This window comes from Temnothorax nylanderi, unplaced genomic scaffold (genome assembly GCF_030848795.1).
Source record: "Temnothorax nylanderi isolate EJ_2023f unplaced genomic scaffold, tnyl_v1.0 TNYL_tig0222_pilon, whole genome shotgun sequence".
NCBI lineage: Eukaryota > Metazoa > Arthropoda > Insecta > Hymenoptera > Formicidae > Temnothorax > Temnothorax nylanderi.
Genome location: NW_027249284.1, coordinates 302501 through 310443, shown reverse-complemented (window position 1 = coordinate 310443; position 7943 = coordinate 302501). Strand labels below are relative to the sequence as shown.

The 7943-nt window shown below is 36.8% G+C and overlaps 1 pseudogene; it reads right to left on the bottom strand.

The window, feature by feature from the left end:
* Positions 1–5881: 5881 nt before the first annotated feature.
* LOC139779374 (1-acyl-sn-glycerol-3-phosphate acyltransferase alpha-like) lies at positions 5882–7158 on the bottom strand (annotated as a pseudogene).
* Between the last annotated feature and the right edge of the window lie 785 nt (positions 7159–7943).

Genomic DNA, 7943 nt, shown 5'->3' with positions numbered 1-7943 from the left:
TCGAAACGTCGACCATCAAAATCTCGGTGGAAACACGAAAGTGCATGGTGGAGGATTACGTCAGTGTTGTGTGAAAGGTAAATGAGAATTTTTTTTTCGATAAAAATGTATTTTTGTGTATAATTTAAGCGTATTAAAAAAATATTTCTGTCAAAAAAAAATTTGACATTCCATAGAGGACTATTATGGCTCAGAGGCAGATTGAAGAGGTGGGGAGGAGGCTACGAAAAAAATTAATTTTTTACATAAGAAATATCTGTCCACTTCAAATTCGTCTTTTCTTATTCAGAAATTCTTTTTCTAGCATTCTTTAAGTCTTTAACCCATTGGCTATGTAAGAGAATTTTACTATTTGGGCCAAAAGTGTGTTGAAAAAAAGTTCATCGGATTATTATAAACTTGATACCCTTATTTTTTTTGGGTCTCTGAATCCGAATATGTCAGATTTACAATTCAAAATAGCGGGTCCAATATGGCGGATTAAAATTACAAAAAATGGTCTGATTTTCATGAAATTTGGTACCCTTATGTTTTTTTGGGTCTCTGAATCCGAATATGATGTCAGATTTTCAAAATTCAATAATTTTGAAGCGCCATATTGCATCCGCCATTTTTTAATTTTGATGTCATATTCGATTCAAAGACCCAAAAAACATAAGGGTACCAAATTTCATGAAAATCAGACTTTTTTTTGTAATTTTGATCCGCCATATTGGATCCGCCATTTTGAATTTTGAAATCTTACTTCATATTCGGATTCAGAGACCCAAAAAACATAAGGGTACCAAATTTCATGAAACAGACCATTTTTGGTAATTTTGATCCGCCATATTGGATCCGCCATTTTGAATTTTGAAAATCTGACTTCATATTCGGATTCAGAGACCCAAAAAACATATGGGTACCAAATTTCATGAAAATCAGACCTTTTTTTATAATTTTGATCCGCCATATTGGATCCGCTATTTTGAATTTTGTACATCTGACTTCGGATTCGTAATCAGCGACCCCAGAAACCCCCGAGTAACAATTTCAAGCAAATTCAGAAAGTTTTACTTTGTTTTTTCTACGTTGCGGCTATAGCCGTCATACCACTCTTGGCCACTTTTGTTTTTGCGGCTATAGCCGTCATACCTAGTCAAACGGGTTAAAGTCCTTCTGTACCATTTACAAATTACCAAATTTGCGGCGACAAAATTAAGTATTCCTATTTAATTAATAATTATCTGATATTTTTTCTCATTCGCACTACTTTAGCTTTAATTTGCGCTTTGAAGCATTAAATTTCGTAATTTGTTCGTGAGTTATGATTTTTAAATAAAACAAGTCGTAACGTGCGTCTTTCAACATATAATTGTTGTAAAAAAATTTAAATAAATAATTTTCAAAATCTTCTTTACATTGATTTTTAGTCGAGGTATAAAGATACTATAATAATTTTTTGAGAATTTTTCAAAGCTATTAACAGTACTGAAAAATGCGTGGGACACGAAAGTGCATGTTTGGCGGAATGAAGTGACGGAAAAAACGTTGGTGGATTAGAGTTAATTATTTTCAAGTAATATCTTCAAGTAATAATATTTTATGGATACATATATTATTTCTGAAGATTTTTTCTTGCTGAAAATGAGCGTGGAGTGTCAACGTGAAAAGGCACCTTAAAAAAAATAGTTACCTTGTTATGGGCTCGTTATGGGATAATAATCAGGAGCGGTGCCGACGCGACTCACCGCCGCTGGATGTAATCTGTTAACAATTCATTCACTCACAGAAAAAGATATTGTCTCAGAGATATCGCCATATATCGACAATATAACCTTCACTCACAGATATGATGAGATTGTAAGCTATTTGCGAAATAGCTTATGAGCCGCGAATCGCACCGGAAAAGGTCGTAGCCACGGTAACGGAAACGGCGAGGACGAGAGTATTGTCGAGCAGACCCTCGTATGAGTCACTCTGGGGCAAAATAACCGCCAACGACAAAGTACTATTAAACAGAGAGAATTCTTCTCTGCTATTAATCACACAATGTATTTGTCAACGTGGTTTACAAAGCGTAGGACCGGTAACGCGTACGCGGAACGCAACAACCACGGTAGCGTGTGAAAAACGCGGGAACTCCGACGATCGATTAATACGTCCGTCTTTGAGACTTCTCAGGGGAATCTGACAAACAACGACCGCCGGCCGACGACCGCAGTGGTACCAGTGGTAACCCGAGAAAAATAATTTTGACTAATCATATATATTGTATATGATTATGTATAGAATCATAAATGAATATATATGGGTATATTTATGATCATGTATATTTACATCTTGCTCCTTGTATGATTATATATGGATCATATATGATTAGATCTGACCATTCCTATGCTGATATGACTAATATATTCTAATTCGTATGAGTAGGTACAGATTCATATATGATTAACCTAATCAAGCCTGACTCATACCAGACTGTATATGAATTCATATATTGATATTTTAAATCTATGTATGATTCTATCTATCATGACTGGCTATATGAACTCGCACCTGACTATATGTAAATTTATATATAACTAGAATATATCTATATATAATTGTTCGTATTTAGATCTGACCATTTCTATGCTGATATGACTAATATATTCTAATTCGTATGAGTAGGTACAGATTCATATATGATTAGACCTAATCAAGCCTGACTCATACCTGACTGTATATATGAATCATTGTATGACTATATAATATATATATCTTCAGGGTATCATGTACATATATCACATATATACATTACACACACACCACACACAACCACACACACACACACACACATACACACACGCGGCGCTCATATTTATATTATATATATATTCAATAAACAACAAAGTTATATATTATATATTAGATAGATATATATATATATATATATATATTATATATATTATATATTATATATATATATAATATATATATATAATATATATATATAATACGAAAAAATAAACCACTTTTACTATATATAAATTGGTCCAATTAGCTATACGATAAGCCTATTCGTTAAGAACTTGATCCGTTCCATGCCGTACAGTTTTTCAAATTGTTTTACAATAATTTAAGTAAAATATCTGATTGTTTAAGATCAAACTGTGTAATTTGATTTTGAAGTACATTAACAATGCTATAACTAACATCATCCGTGCTGAAATATTCATTAGGCAAATGATCAATAAGAGCTATAAGAGAATAAAATAACAAAATTGTAATTTTCGGATTCATTATGAATTGATAATATGTTAAAGGTCTTGTAATCGACAAATGATTGAAGTGGTCGTATACTTGTGATAAAATTATCAATATCTTTACTCTTTTTTTTATATTCCAAGACTTTTTTTATCAAACCACAATTTAATAAGTTGTTTTACTATCCCAAGAAGAACCGAGTGCATGAACCCAGGTAAAACCATGTTCCAATATCTCAGCGCACACAAAACAATCTACTACTACGGAAAAAACTACGGAAAATATAATTTTTAATCCAATTATTTGTTACATTTTTGTGGAATTAAATTATATTGTTAGATAACTATACAGTATCTATGTCTGACACCTTCCGTACATCTGCTAACAATAAGTGTAACATATGTAGTACAATACGAACGTCTTTATTAATTAACGTTGTAGCACAGTACGTAAGGTGACTGACTCAAGATCCAGGGGTTCCAGGTTCAAATCGCGGTGGTCAGCAAATTTTTCCAGTACAATATAAATTTAATTAATTAAGCTTGCACATAATAAGATTTTCGGCAATAAAATAATGTTTAACGAAAAAATAAATTTTATATTTTTATATTTTAATGGTCAATATGAATAGATATGACCGTCTATATGATTTTGTATGAGCATGTATGGTCAGACCTGGCCAATTTTCGGATCTGATCATATAAACAATAATGTATGATCATATATAATTAGTCAAAATTATTTTTTCTCGGGATGTAATCAACGACGACGTGATTGGCGACGTGATCGACAGCAACGTGATCGACGGTGACATGATCGGCGGCGACGTTATCGGCGTGTATAGATAGAGCCTTTAGGGCTGCATTCAAAACTATACTCGAGTGCACACCGCATCGCTTTATCTTTGTTACTAAAATTGAACAAGGACAGGGATCATTCTCGAGCCTGCCCTAATGATTTTCGTGTGCGACTTTCTATTTGAAAAACATTGAATTTCGCATGCGAGTTTCATGAAAACGATTCGAGAATAAGGGCCGATATCACAGTCTCCGATTAACGTGATTTTCCGATTAAACTCACTCTCCATCTCTTTCTAACTGTCCCCCTAGAAAGAGACGAAGAGTGAGTTTAATCGGAGAATCACGTTAATCGGAGACTGTGATATCGGCCCTAAGGCTCCAGAACGACGCTGGTGTGTATTCGAATGACCTAGTTTACACCGATCTCTTGATACGCGTATCAACCAATAATCAAACTAATTTACTAGTTATTTACTATTTAATACGCGTATCAAGTGATCAGTATAAACTAGGCCAGAGTGAAGTTTCCGAATATAGTCTTAAAGGCTCTCTACTCTATAGGGGTATTCCACGCTTTAAACACTTTACCCCCATCGTCGCCGGTTTTATCACTCTCGTCGCTAATCCGTCGCCGTCGATCCGTTGTTGATCACGTTGTCACCGATCACGTCGTCGCCGATTAGTGATTATTACCACCGGTACCTCGCCGCTGATCTCGTCATCTCCGGTCTCGTGTCACGTTTTTAAAGATAGTCAACATTTTCTTACTGAAGGAAATGGCGAAAGAAGTACGAACGGAAAATGTAAGTACTGTCTTTTTAAATATATATTTCACACAATTAATATTGCTATTTTATTTTATTTTAGCCGATGGAATTAGACGATGATGACGATTTCGCGAACGATTTCGCGTTAGAATTCTCTTGGAAACAAAATCACCCACCAATCTCGTCGCTGCCGTCCCGTCGCCGCCGGACCTGTCGCCGCTGGTTCCGTCGCCGCTGGTTCCGTCGCCGCTGGTTCCGTCGCCGCTGGTTCCGTCGCCGCTGGTTCCGTCGCCGCTGGTTCCGTCGCCGCTGGTCCCGTCGCCGCTGTTTCCGTCGCCAACCGTGGCAACCGTCCCGTCGTCGCCGATCGTCCCATCCGCGTCGTCGCCGATTCTGGCACCATCAATCCCGTCGTTGCGGGTCCCGTCGTCGCCGATCATGCCGCTGCTCATTTCGATGCCGAAGATAATAGACAAGGTAATATGTTTATAATAAATATTTCTCGTTATATATAATTTAATTCATATTATATGTATTTAATCACAAAATTTCTTATACAATATATACATATTATTTTACAGTTCTAAGACCAAAAGGCAGAGCCGCGGGGATACGACGACAAGAAGAAAGGTTTATGACCTTTTTGTACAGATTGTCATCTGCAAATTACCATTGGGGTAGACGAGGCAGAGGCAACAGTATAGATAGATGTAAATCACACATTTGCAACGACATTTACTCCGCTGTTCTTCGATATTGCTCTCGTATTAACAGTCTTACGTGTACAAAGAAGCGTATACATTAATTACATATTTTTCCTGAAGATTCCTAACGCATTAAGTAATTAATTTTTCCCATCCCATTCATAGAAAATGCTTTTCAAAGAGGATCAAGTGGATATGTTGCACAAATATACTTCATAAGATCTACTTTTACAATAATATCAAAAAGATTACATAGAAACGTTTATACATGTACATAAGTGCATCTCGTTTATATGTGTTAGTAAGTCTCAATTTCATTACAATCTGGTACTTTGGACAAAAATTTCGATATTATGTGTACAACGTACAAGAATTTGAACGTAAATACAATGGTAAACCATTTTTGGAGAACATTATATATCACAAACTGACATCACAATGTTTGTAAATTCAACCTCGAATATTTGAAAATTCAATAAGCTTCGGAAGATCGTCTTTGATCAAACCCGCAGTGGGAATAGGCGGTAAAACAGTATTTAACTGCTTCCTGAAATATAAAATCCATCTTTAGGCTACATATCACGTAAAAATGTAATTATCTATATGAAATACATTATTTAATCATATACATTAAAATATAGTTAAACCTGTTTACCTGAATTGAATCTTTTTAATTTGCCGTCCAGAAAGTAGTACTTTGACACGACAACGGGTTGAATCGGCATTTGAGATTCAATCGCGACATGGAAGCGCCTTTCTTAAAGGAAAGCAATGAATTACCCGAATGTCGATGTCCTTCGGGAAATAGAAGAGCCTCCGCTAAAAGAATCAATCGAAAGTATTAACTTCCATATAAAATACATATATTGATTTATTTGGATCTCACTTAATTTAAATAATCTCCGAGTTAATATTAATAATATATTCTTAATATTAATATATTTTTTGATGTCATTTTAAATCCCAACACTGTCAATACGAAGTTGGTACAAAGAGCATTACAGTAAATCACCTTCGCCAGACGAATCGATTCTGCTGTAGCATTAATAATCTGGCATGATTCTCCGGCGTTTTTTCTATCGATGAACACCGTCCCCCAGAGCCCACGCGAGACCAAATGGTCCAAGGTACAAAATGTCCTTCTTGGAGATAACGTGCAGTTATCCATCGCTAACCACAGCTCACCTAAAACTGCAAGGCCAATTTTATTATGCATACGCGGCATTTTCGTTCCTGATAAGATAGCCTACTTTCTTATTCGCGCATTATTATTTTATCGAGTTTGTTCAGAGCGTTTTTTAATTTAAACACAACAAAACTTATAATATTTCAATAATTAATCTCGATTACCACAAAGGTCTAATGAACTCTGATTGATAGCACGACGCAGCCCGAGTCTTTGACGATGTTTTCCTTGCCGTGAAAACGGAACTCATCCCGATGATCTTCGCTATCGTCACCACGCCTCTAGCCGACATTCTGTAAAATTTCATTTTATTTATATTTTAATTTTATAAGACTCGATATAATTTAGCTTTATATCCTATACGGGAACTTACAGCGCGTTTTTCCAGCTGCCGACTCGAAATAGCATGAACGGTATCCATAATCCTGCGGCTAACGCGCTCGCTATTAGAAGAAGGTGAATTTCACTCGATATCTCACGCTCGCTCAAGGCACATAGTATCACAAAGTCACAAAGAGAAATAACAGCGCAATGCCGCTCGTCAAGTAAATGCCGCATAGTACTCTGAAATCGTACAAGATTAATTATACCGATTGGACATTTATTTTTATCCGTCGCGTCGCGTAAAGAGTCACGGTCGGTCTCGCTCCGCGCGTACTACCGTGTCTCTCGACGAGATAGGTTAACTGATGAACTGACTGACAGCGCGCTAAACGCACTGTCTGCACTGCACTGCACTGCACTGCACTGCGATTAACTGATGAACTGACTGACAGCGCGCTAAACGCACTGTCTGCACTGCACTGCACTGCACTGCGATACTAACGCCGTTAGCCGCCAGTGTCGAAAAGTGAAAGTGACATTTTTCTGTTATATATATGTTATATTGAGATGAGAGCGGTCGACGTAGAAGAAGAAAGTATCTTAAAATAAAATTTTCAACATTTGGACTTTGCGTCGCAATATCTCCGCTCGTAGGGCACGTAGCGGAATATTATAACAGAAACCCCCCCCCCCCTAATTCGACCCCAAGCTATCGATCAAGCCTACTTAGAACTTGATCCGTTCACTCGTTATCGAGATCTCAACATCTCGTATACTCGCAACCCGTCCGCGTCGCGTAAAAGAGTCACGGTCGGTCTCGCTCCGCGTATACTTGGCGCGAGACACTGCCGTGTCTCTTGATGGTAAAAAAGCTGCGCAACGATACCGAAACTGTCGTTAAGGAGTTAGAGAATCCCGGGGCAGGATCCCC